This window comes from Mirounga leonina, unplaced genomic scaffold, assembly GCF_011800145.1.
Source record: "Mirounga leonina isolate KUSES-001 unplaced genomic scaffold, KU_Mleo_1.0 Mir_153, whole genome shotgun sequence".
Classification (NCBI taxonomy): Eukaryota; Metazoa; Chordata; class Mammalia; order Carnivora; family Phocidae; genus Mirounga; species Mirounga leonina.
This window is the reverse complement of record NW_023270387.1, coordinates 17,252,828-17,264,003: the sequence shown is the minus strand read 5'-3', so window position 1 is coordinate 17,264,003 and position 11,176 is coordinate 17,252,828. Positions and strand designations below refer to the sequence as shown.

The following is an 11,176-nucleotide window of genomic DNA, read 5'->3' as shown; positions in this document are numbered from 1 at the left end:
TAATTGTTTCAGTCTTTCTCGAAATAAATTTGGGAAAATGTACCCAGAGGCTTAAAAAGAGTTTGTGCCTTAAATGATTTTTCTTCTATTGTATAACCTAAGGAAAAATGTGAAGCACAAAGATTTTTTAAATAGAGAGATTCATGTATGAATCATTTATAATAAATGAAAATTGTATCTAATCTAAATGAGCGATACAAGGTAATGGTTTACTAAATTATGGTCTCTCTATATGATGGAACATTATGTAGTCACTAAAAATAGATTTAGAATTTTTAATGGCACAGAAAATGCCTCTGATGTTAAGTGGAAAATGTCATAAAATTATATATTAAAATTTAATCTCAAAAATTTCATACCAGGGCGGAGCAAGATGGTGGAGGAGTAGGAGGCCTGGATTTCGTCTGGTCTCAGGAATTCAGCTGTATGGGGATCAAACCATTCTGAACACCTACAAACTCAACAGGAGATCGAAGAAAAGAAGAGCATCAACTCTCTCATCAGAAAAGCGACCACTTTCTGGAAGGTAGGACGTGCGGAGAAGTGAATTCGGGGCGATATTCGGGAGGATAGACGGCGGGGGGAGGGGCCTCCGTCGGCCGCTTCTGGCAAGTGATAGAGCCGTGGAGCACAAAATCGGAATGTTTAAAAGTCTGCTCCGCTGAGGGACGTCACTCTGGTGGCTAAGTGGGGGGTGGAACCCTCCGGGACAGTGTGGTCTCAGGACCCTCGGGGTCGCAGAAAGACCGGGGGTGCCTGAGGGCAGCAGAGCTCCCAGGGATCGGAGCGGGAAGCCGGCTGCAGAGGCGGAGCCCAGGCGCGGGCTCTCAGCTCGGGGTTCCCATAAACCGTGATCCGCGGCACAGTCGGGCCCCTGCTCCTCCAGCAGGGACCCAACAAGCGGCAGATCCGGGGAGACTCCCCTTCCTCCCCCAGGAGGAGCTACATGGGAGCGCACCGCAGGGATGTGCTGGGTTGGGAGACTCCACCTGGGGTCGGGTGCCAGAGAGAGAAACGCACCGTCACAGGCCGGGGGAGCACGGAGTGACCGGGGAGACCGGGGAGACGGGAGTGACTGACGGCTTTTCTCTGGGGGCTCACTGAGGAGCGGGGCCGAGTTCTCGGCTCCCCCGGGGCGGAGATTGGGAGGCCGCCATTTTCACTCTCCGCCTCCAAAGCTGGACGGGAAGCTCGCAGGGAACAAAAGCCCCAGAGAGCAAACCCGAGCAGATTACTTAGCCGGGAGGGGGCAAGGGCGGGGCACTTCCGCCTCCGGCAGAGACATTTGGAAACCACGGCAACAGGCCCCTCCCCAGAAGATCAGCGAGAACAGCCGGCCAAGACCAAGTTTATCGATCACTGAGAACGGCAGAACTCCAGCGCTAGGGGACTACTGCACATAGAATTCACGGCTTTTTTACCATGATTCTTTAGTCTTTCAAAGTTAATTTTTTTTTAACTATCTTTTTTTCTTTTTGAATTTTTCTTTTTCCCTTTTTCAACCGACATCTTATCAATCCCCTTTTTAAAAAAACATTTTTATTTTTCATTTTTAGAGTCATATTCTATCCCTTCATAGTAGTTACTTATTTTTGGCATATATATATAAGTTGTTCTCTCTTTAAAATTTTGAGATACAGTTTCTTGTAACAGATCAAAATATACCCTAAATCTCTAGTGTATGGCTTTCTTCTAGTCGCCTGCCTGATCACATTCTCTCCCTTTTTTTTCTTTTTTTTAAAATCCTCTTCTTTCTTTTTTCAAATAACTTCTTATCTTATCAATTCCTTCTATAAAATTTTTTATAATTTTCATCTTTACAGTCATATTGCATCCCTTCATCGTATTAACCCTTATTTTTGTACATATATAAGTTTTTCCTTCGTTAAAATTTTGGGAGGCACTTTCTTCTAACAGACCAAAATACACCCAAAATCTAGTGTGTGGCACTGATCTATGCACCAGCCTGATCATATTTGATCATATTCTGTTTTTTTTTTGTTTTGTTCTGTTTTTGTTTGTTTTTATCTTTTTCTTTTTCTTTTCTTTTTTTCTTTCTTTCCCTTTCTTTTCCCCCGGTTTCAGGTCTTTTCTGATTTGTTTAGAGTATATTTTCTGGGGACATTGTTACCCTGTTAGCATTTTGTTCTCTCATTCATCTATTCTCCTCTGGACAAAATGACAAGACAGAAAAAATCACCTCAACAAAAAGAACAAGAGGCAGTACCGACTGCCAGGGACCTACTCAATACGGACATTAGTATGATGACAGAACTAGAGTTCAGAATGATGATTTTAAAGATACTAGCTGGGCTTGAAAAAAGCATGGAAGTTATTAGAGAAACCCCTTCTGGAGAAATAAAAGAACTAAAATCTAACCAAGTTGAAATAAAAAAGGCTATTAATGAGGTGCAATCAAAAATGGGGCAGCTAACTGCCAGGATAAATGAGGCAGAAGAAAGAATCAGTGATATAGAAGACCAAATGATGGAAAATAAAGAAGCTGAGAAAAAGAGAGATAAACAACTACTGGATCACGAGGGCAAAATTCGAGAGATAAGCGATACCATAAGATGAAACAACATTAGAATAATTGGGATCCCAGAAGAAGAAGAAAGAGAGAGAGGGGCAGAAGGTATATTGGAGCAAATTATAGCAGAGAACTTCCCTAATTTGGGGAAGGAAACAGGCATCAAAATCCAGGAGGCACAGAGAACCCCTCTCAAAATCAATAAAAATAGGTCAACACCCTGACAACTAATAGTAAAACTTACGAGTCTCAGAGACAAAGAGAAAATCCTGAAAGCAGCTCAGGAGAAAAGATCTGTAACCTACAATGGTAGAAACATTAGACTGGCAACAGACCTATCCACAGAGACCTGGCAGGCCAGAAAGGACAGGCATGATATCTTCAGAGCACTAAATGAGAAAAATATGCAGCCAAGAATACTATATCCAGCTTGGCTGTCACTGAAAATAGAAGGAGAGATAAAAAGCTTCCAGGACAAACAAAAACTAAAGGAATTTGCAAACAAGAAACCAGCCCTACAAGAAATCTTGAAAGGGGTCCTCTAAGCAAACAGAGAGCCTAAAAGCAACATAGGCCAGAAAGCAGGAACACAGACAATATACAGTAACAGTCACCTTACAGGCAATACAATGGCACTAAATTCCTATCTTTCAATAGTTACCCTGAATGTAAATGCGCTAAATGCCCCAATCAAAAGACACAGGCTATCAGATTGGATTAAAAAACAAGACCCATCGATATGCTGTCTGCAAGAGACTCATTTTAGACCCAAAGACATCCCCAGATTGAAAGTGAGGGGGTAGAAAACCATTTACCATGCTAATGGACACCAAAAGAAAGCTGGGGTGGCAATCCTTATATCAGACAAATTAGATTTTAAACCAGACTGTAATAAGAGATGAGGAAGGACACTATATCCTACTTAAAGGATCTATCCAACAAGAAGATCTAACAATTGTAAATATCTATGCCCCTAACATGGGAGCAGCCAATTATATAAGGCAATTAATAACAAAAGCAAAGAAACACATCGACAACAATACAATAATAGTGGGGGACTTTAACACCCCCCTCACTGAAATGGACAGATCATCTAAACAAAAGATCAACAAGGAAATAAAGACTTTAAATGACACACTGGACCAAATGGACTTCACAGATATATTCAGAACATTCCATCCCATAGCAACAGAATACACATTCTTCTCTAGTGCCCATGGAACATTCTCCAGAATTGATCACATCCTAGGTCACAAATCAGGTCTCAACCGGTACCAAAAGATTGGGATCATTCCCTGCCTATTTTCAGACCACAATGCTTTGAAACTAGAACTCAATCACAAGAGGAAAGTCGGAAAGAACTCAAATACATGGAGGCTAAAGAGCATCCTACTAAAGAATGAATGGGTCAACCAGGAAATTAAAGAAGAATTTTAAAAATTCATGGAAACCAATGAAAATGAAAACACGACTATTCAAAATCTTTGGGATGCAGCAAAGGCAGTCCTAAGAGGAAAGTATATAGCAATACAAGTCTTTCTCAAGAAACAAGAAAGGTCTCAAATACACAACCTAACCCTACACATAAAGGAGCTGGAGAAAGAACAGCAAATAAAGCCTATCTCAGCAGGAGAAGAGAAATAATAAAGATCAGAGCAGAAATCAATGAAATAGAAACCAAAAGAACAGTAGAACCGATCAATGAAACTAGGAGCTGGTTCTTTGAAAGAATTAACAAGATTGATAAAGCCCTGGCCAGACTGATCAAAAAGAAAAGAGAAATGACCCAAATCAACAAAATCATGAATGAAAGAGGAGAGATCACAACCAACACCAAAGAAATACAAACAATTATAAGAACATATTATGAGCAACTCTATGCCAGCAAATTAGATAACCTGGAAGAAATGGATGCATTTCTAGAGATGTGTCAATTACGAAAACTGAACCAGGAAGAAATAGAAAAACTGAACAGACCTATAACCACTAAGGAAATTGAAGCAGTCATTAAAAATCTCCCAACAGGGATGCCTGGGTGGCTCAATCGTTAAGTGTCTGCCTTCAGCTCAGGTCATGATCCCAGGGTCCTGGGATCGAGTCCCACATCGGGCTCCTTGCTCAGTGAGGAGCCTGCTTCTCCGTCTCCCTCTGCTGCTCCCCCTGCTTGTGCTCTCTCTCTCTCTCTGACAAATAAATAAATAAAAATCTTTATAAATAAATAAATAAATAAATAAATAAATAAATAAATAAATATCTCCCAACAAACAAAAGCCCAGGGCCAGATGGCTTCCCAGGGGAATTCCACCAAACATTTCAAGAAGAATTAATACCTATTCTTCTGAAACTGTTCCAAAAAATAGAAATGGAAGGAAAACTTCCAAACTCATTTTATGAGGCCACCATTACCTTGATCCCAAAACCAGACAAAGACCCCATCCAAAAGGAGAATTACAGACCAATATCCTTGATGAACATGGATGCAAAAATTCTCACCAAAATACTAGCCAATAGGATCCAACAGTACATTAAAAGGATTATTCTCCACGACCAAGTGGGATTTATCCCTGGGCTTCAAGGTTGGTTCAACATCCACAAATCAATCAACGTGGTACAATACATTAACAAAAGAAAGTAAAAGAATCATATGATCCTCTCAATAGATGCAGAAAAAGCATTTGACAAAGTACAGCATCCTTTCTTGATCAAAACTCTTCAGAGTATAGGGATAAAGGGTACATACCTCAATATCATAAAAGCCATCTATGAAAAACCCACAGCGAATATCATTCTCAATGGGGAAAAACTGAGAGCTTCCCCCCTAAGGTCAGGAATGCGGCAGGGATGTCCACTATCACCACTGCTATTCAACATAGTATTAGAAGTCCTAACCACAGCAATCAGACAACAAAAAGAAATAAAAGGCATCCAAGTCAGCAAAGAAGAAGTCAAACTCTCACTCTTTGCAGATGATACTTTATGTGGAAAACCCAAAAGACTCCACCCCAAAACTGCTAGAACTCATACAGGAATTCAGTCAAGTGGCAGGATATAAAATCAATGCACAGAAGTCAGTGGCATTCCTATACACCAACAACAAGACAGAAGAAAGAGAAATTAAGGAGTCGATCCCATTTACAATTGCACCCAAAACCATAAGATACCTGGGAATAAATCTAACCAAAGAGGCAAAGTATCTGTACTCAGAAAACTATAAAATACTCATGAAAGAAATTGAGGAAGACACAAAGAAATGGAAAAACGTTCCATGCTCATGGATTGGAAGAACAAATATTGTGAAGATGTCAAGGCTACCTAAAGCAATCTACACATTCATTGCAATCCCCATCAAAATAGTATCTACTTTTTTCAAAGAAATGGAACAAATAATCCTAAAATTTGTATGGAACCAGAAAAGACCCCGCATAGCCAGAGGAATGTTGAAAAAGAAAAGCAAAGCTGGCGGCATCACAATTCCGGACTTCCAGCTCTATTACAAAGCTATCATCATCAAGACAGTATGGTACTGGCACAAAAACAGACACATAGATCAATGGAACAGAATAGAGAGCCCAGAAATGGACCCTCAACTCTGTGGTCAACTAATCTTCGACAAAGCAGGAAAGAATGTCCAATGGAAAAAAGACAGTCTCTTCAACAAATGGTGTTGAGAAAATTGGACAGCCACATGCAGAAGAATGAAACTGGACCATTTCCTTATACCACAAACAAAATAGACTCCAAATGGTTGAAAGACCTCAATGTGAGACAGGAGTCCATCAAAATCCTAAAGGAGAACACAGGCAGCAACGTCTTCAACCTCAGCCACAGCAACGTCTTCCTAGAAACATCACCAAAGGCAAGGGAAGCAAGGGCAAAAATGAACTATTGGGACTTCATCAAGATAAAAAGCTTCTGCACAGCAAAGGAAACAGTCAACAAAACCAAAAGACAACCGACAGAATGGGAGAAGATATTTGCAAATGACATATCAGTTAAAGGGCTAGTATCCAAAATCTATAAAGAACTTCTTAAACTCAACACCCAAAGAACAAATGATCCAATCAAGAAATGGGCAGAAGACATGAACAGACATTTTTCCAAAGAAGACATCCAAATGGCCAACAGACACATGAAAAAGTGCTCAACATCACTCAGCATCAGGGAAATCCAAATCAAAACCTCAATGAGATATCACCTCACTCCAGTCAGAATGGCTAAAATTAACAAGTCAGGAAACGACAGATGTTGGCGGGGATGCGGAGAAAGGGGAACCCTCCTACACTGTTGGTGGGAATGCAAGCTGGTGCAGCCACTCTGGAAAACAGTATGGAGGTTCCTCAAAAAGTTGAAAATAGAGCTACCATACGATCCAGCAATTGCACTACTGGGTATTAACCCCAAAGATACAAATGTAGGGATCCGAAGAGGTACGTGCACCCCGATGTTTATAGCAGCAATGTCCACAGTAGCCAAATGGTGGAAAGAGCCAAGATGTCCATCGACAGATGAATGGATAAAGAAGAAGTGGTATATATATGCAATGGAATATTATGCAGCCATCAAAAGGAATGAGATCTTGCCATTTGCAATGATGTGGATGGAACTGGAGGGTGTTATGCTGAGCGAAATAAGTCAATCAGAGAAAGACATGGATCACATGACCTCACTAATATGAGGAATTCTTAATCTGAGGACACAAACTGAGGGTTGCTGGAATGGTGGGGGGGTGGGAGGGATGGGGTGGCTGGATGATAGGCACTGGGGAGGGTATGTGCTATGGTGAGCGCTGTGAATTGTGCAAGACTGTTGAATCACAGATCTGTACCTCTGAAACAAATAATATAATATATGTTTAAAAAAAAAGAAGAAGATAGCAGGAGCGGAAGAATGAAGGGGGGGAAATCGGAGGGGGAGATGAACCATGAGAGACAATGGACTCTGAAAAACAAACTGAGGGTTCTAGAGGGGAGGGGGGTGGGAGGATGGGTTAGCCTGTTGATGGGTATTAAAGAGGGCACATTCTGCATGGAGCACTGGGTGTTATACACAAACAATGAATCATGGAACACTACATCAAAAACTAATGATGTTATGTATGATGATTAACATAACAATAAAAAATAAATAAATATTTTCATACCAAATAAAAATAGAATAAAGTATCTCAGTATTGTATTAATATTATTATTATTATTATTATTATCTTCTTCTTTAAGTTTTTTGTAGGCTCCAAATTTGCCAAGTTGGGCATCTGCTACTTTTAAAATCAGAAACAAAATGCCCAGAGACATAAAAAACTAAAATTAAAGATGGTATGTATTGAGAGACCTGGAGTAGCCAGAATGCTCAGAGGAATGAAATGTTTTGGTAGATTTCATGTTGTGACAAACTACAAATTAATTAAGAATCCCTTTCTGATTCTCTTTGGTGAGACTCATTAGCCAACAATTGTTTTCTGAATACCTACTGCATCCTTGATTCGGGGCACTGAACACTATTGTCTGGCCCAGACCAGGCACCTTGCAGAGATTCTGAATCACTACCATTTGATGAATGCAAATATGTATCAGGCAGTCTGGCGCTGGGCAGTGGGGACGCCAAGTGAAATAACACCGAGCACCCTGCCCTGGCAGGACTCACAATACTATGGAAGAGATCCATGCAAATTCACTCTGAAATACAGGTGCAAATGTTATACTAACAAAGGAAATGAGGTTCTGCAGAACAACTATGAAAGAAGTAATTTCTCCTGGAGAACTCAAGACAAGTCTTCACAGAAGACAAAAGGGAGCCTTGCAGAATGGACAGGATTGTAGCAGACCACAGAAGGAGAACCTTCCTACCCCACCTCTGGCTGAAGAACTGGATGGACAAGAGCACAGAGGCAGGAGGAAAGCCAGGGCATGTCTGGGTTCAAGAAATCAAGAAGCGATCCTCCTAGAAAGAGCGAGGGGTCTTTTGCGGGGAGTGCCGGGGGCATGGTTTCTCAAAGGGCATCAGTTCACTTTCTAAAACAGTAACCAGTGGTCATAACCGAGTCTTTGCTTAATTACTGTAGAGATTTGGGTGCCTGGACCATCCATGGGGATTAAAACCACAATATACTTCATAAACGCACGTGTCAAACACATAAGATACTGTTCTAAATAACAACTGTAATCCCTTACCTTTGTATAGCACCTTTCCATTTACAAAGCTTTTCCCTGAGGTTTATTTCATCTGCTCTTCACAGACACCCTATGAGACAAGCATTTTTATCACCACTTCGACGATAAGAAAACACACTCACAGACATCCGATGGATCATCCCCATTACACCGCGTGTAAGTGACAGTTAGTTTCAAATATTCTAACTCCATTGCATTTCCCTCCGCACCGCAGCTGCCTTTGACCCAGGGACACACCCTCGCAGCCCACTCCTCTTGTCCCTCCTTCCAAATTTCCTTTTAATCATTGTCATGGTCTTCTTTCCTCTTGGATTATAAAGTCCAGAGGGTTCTGTTTAGACTGGGTCTGGATTCTTCAAAGCAATTCCCCACTTTCAAAGTGCTTTCACACCTCATTTATCCTTACAACTTCTCAGGTAATTCCGACAAATTGAAAACTTTACTTTCGTCTAAATACAGGGAGGACAGAATGGGATGCGGAGGGGGTGGGAGCAGGGAGCGGGGCAGGAGGGAGCAGCTGATTTACTTGACGCTCTCTCGCCTTCACTCTGTGCTGCCCGACTCGGGCAGAAAGGGCCCAAGGTTCGAGAAAGTCCTTGCACTTTGGTCCTTCCCAGGTTGACAGACTCCTGGAAATGTACATGGTATAAAATCTCTCTTTACACATTCCATTTTTGTCACACCACTTTTACTACCAAAGGCTCTCTCAACATTTGGTTCCATAAGAAAAACTGTTCTGTCATATAGTTTCAAGTAATCCTCACACTTCTAAAATCGAATATGGCTGCCAACTAATATTGCAAGAACTAAATAGATAACATCTGGAAAGAAGAATTTTAAAACCCACTGTTTCATTACCCCCACCTGTGTCTTTCCAGGCAGCAGTGAAAAGGAGAGGTGAAGCAGCAAAGCAATTCTCAGAGACTCCGTTTGGAGGAAAAGAGGGAGGAAGGGGACATGTTAAAAATTGGATTTATCATCTGTCTCTGTTGTCCTGATTCACCAGATGCATTTCAAACAGTTAGGGTAAGGCAGAAGGTTGCATATTCAGCCAGTGAGGGCAGGATGCCTTTATAGCCAATTGTCTCCCCAAAATACAAAACCTATTGCCTAAAACATCAGGCTGGCTGTGGAATTGAGCTCGGGTTTAATGAACAGAGAAATCAATGATACTTACTGAGCATCTCCGATGTCCCTGCTCTGGAGAAAACAGGGCACAGGGTAACTTTGTGCAAAACATTTAATACTTCCTACTCCAGGCTACCCTGTCTGAGAAATTAGGATACTAATAATACTGGCTCTTCCAAACTGACAGGCTTATTGTAAAGCTCAAATAAGGTAATAGATGTGGAAGGGATTTGTAAGCTCTAAAGTGCCAGGGAAATGCAAAGTAACATTATTACACAATGAACCAGTAGGTCTGACCCCTGCTCAGAAGGAGCTTGCAACCTATCTGGAGGAACAAAGCATCAACATATCAAATGTAAGTACCAGCATAAGGATTACATTATAGGAAAGACAACATGACAAGTGGTTTGGCAAGATAATATGCAATTATTTGCAAGGGAGAGGTACAGACAATGAGATTTATGAATTTAAAATAGGTAGCAATCTCAGTGAGCTGGAGTGATGTGGACAGGCTTTGTGGCAGAAGCAACTCTGGATCTGGCCTTGGACGGTGAGTAGGTTGAGCAAAGAGCATTCGGTATCATTCCTGCGGCATGCCCGAGCTCCTTGCCCAGATCCAGGTAAAGACATGCTGAGATAGAATACACACCACTCCTGCATGTGGTCTACTGTCTGAGGCCCACTGAGGTAAGACAAAGTGAGCTTCAAAAGAAGTCCCTGAAAAAAGGAAGGAAGGAAGGAAGGAAGGAAGGAAGGAAGGAAGGAAGGAAGGAAGGAAGGGAGGGAGGGAGGATGGATGGAAGGAAGGAAGAGGGAGGGAGGAAGAGAAAGAAAGAAAGAAAGAAAGAAAGAAAGAAAGAAAGAAAGAAAGAAAGAAAGAAAGAAAGAAAGAAAGAAAGAAAGAAAGAAAAGAGGGAGGGAGGGAGGAAGGGAGGAAGGAAAGAAGGAAGGAAGAAAGAAAAGAAAAGAAAGAAAGAAAGAAGAGAGAGGGAGGGAGGGAGGGAGGAAAAGGAAAGAAAGAAAGAGAAAGAAAGAAAGAAAGAAAGAAGAAAGAAAGGAAGAAAGGAAGGAAGGAAGGAAGGATGGAAGGAAGGAAGAGGGAGGGAGGAAGAGAAAGAAAGAAAGAAAGAAAGAAAGAAAGAAAGAAAGAAAGAAAGAAAGAAAGAAAGAAAGAAAGAAAAGAGGGAGGGAGGGAGGAAGGGAGGAAGGAAGAAAGAAAGAAAGAAAGAAGAGAGAGGGAGGGAGGGAGGGAGGAAAAGGAAAGAAAGAAAGAAAGAAAGAAAGAAAGAAGAAAGAAAGAAAGAAAGGAAGGAAGGAAGGATGGAAGGAAGGAAGAGGGAGGGAGGAAGAG

At 41.4% G+C, this 11,176-nt stretch overlaps 1 long non-coding RNA gene across 1 annotated transcript; it reads left to right on the top strand.

Annotated features, from left to right (window-relative positions):
• The first annotated feature begins 487 nt into the window (after positions 1–487).
• On the top strand, positions 488–10,562 carry LOC118013080. Its single transcript, XR_004679923.1, has 3 exons — positions 488–526; positions 8,763–8,853; positions 9,576–10,562. It is a non-coding gene; the product is annotated as an uncharacterized LOC118013080 (long non-coding RNA).
• Positions 10,563–11,176: the final 614 nt, after the last annotated feature.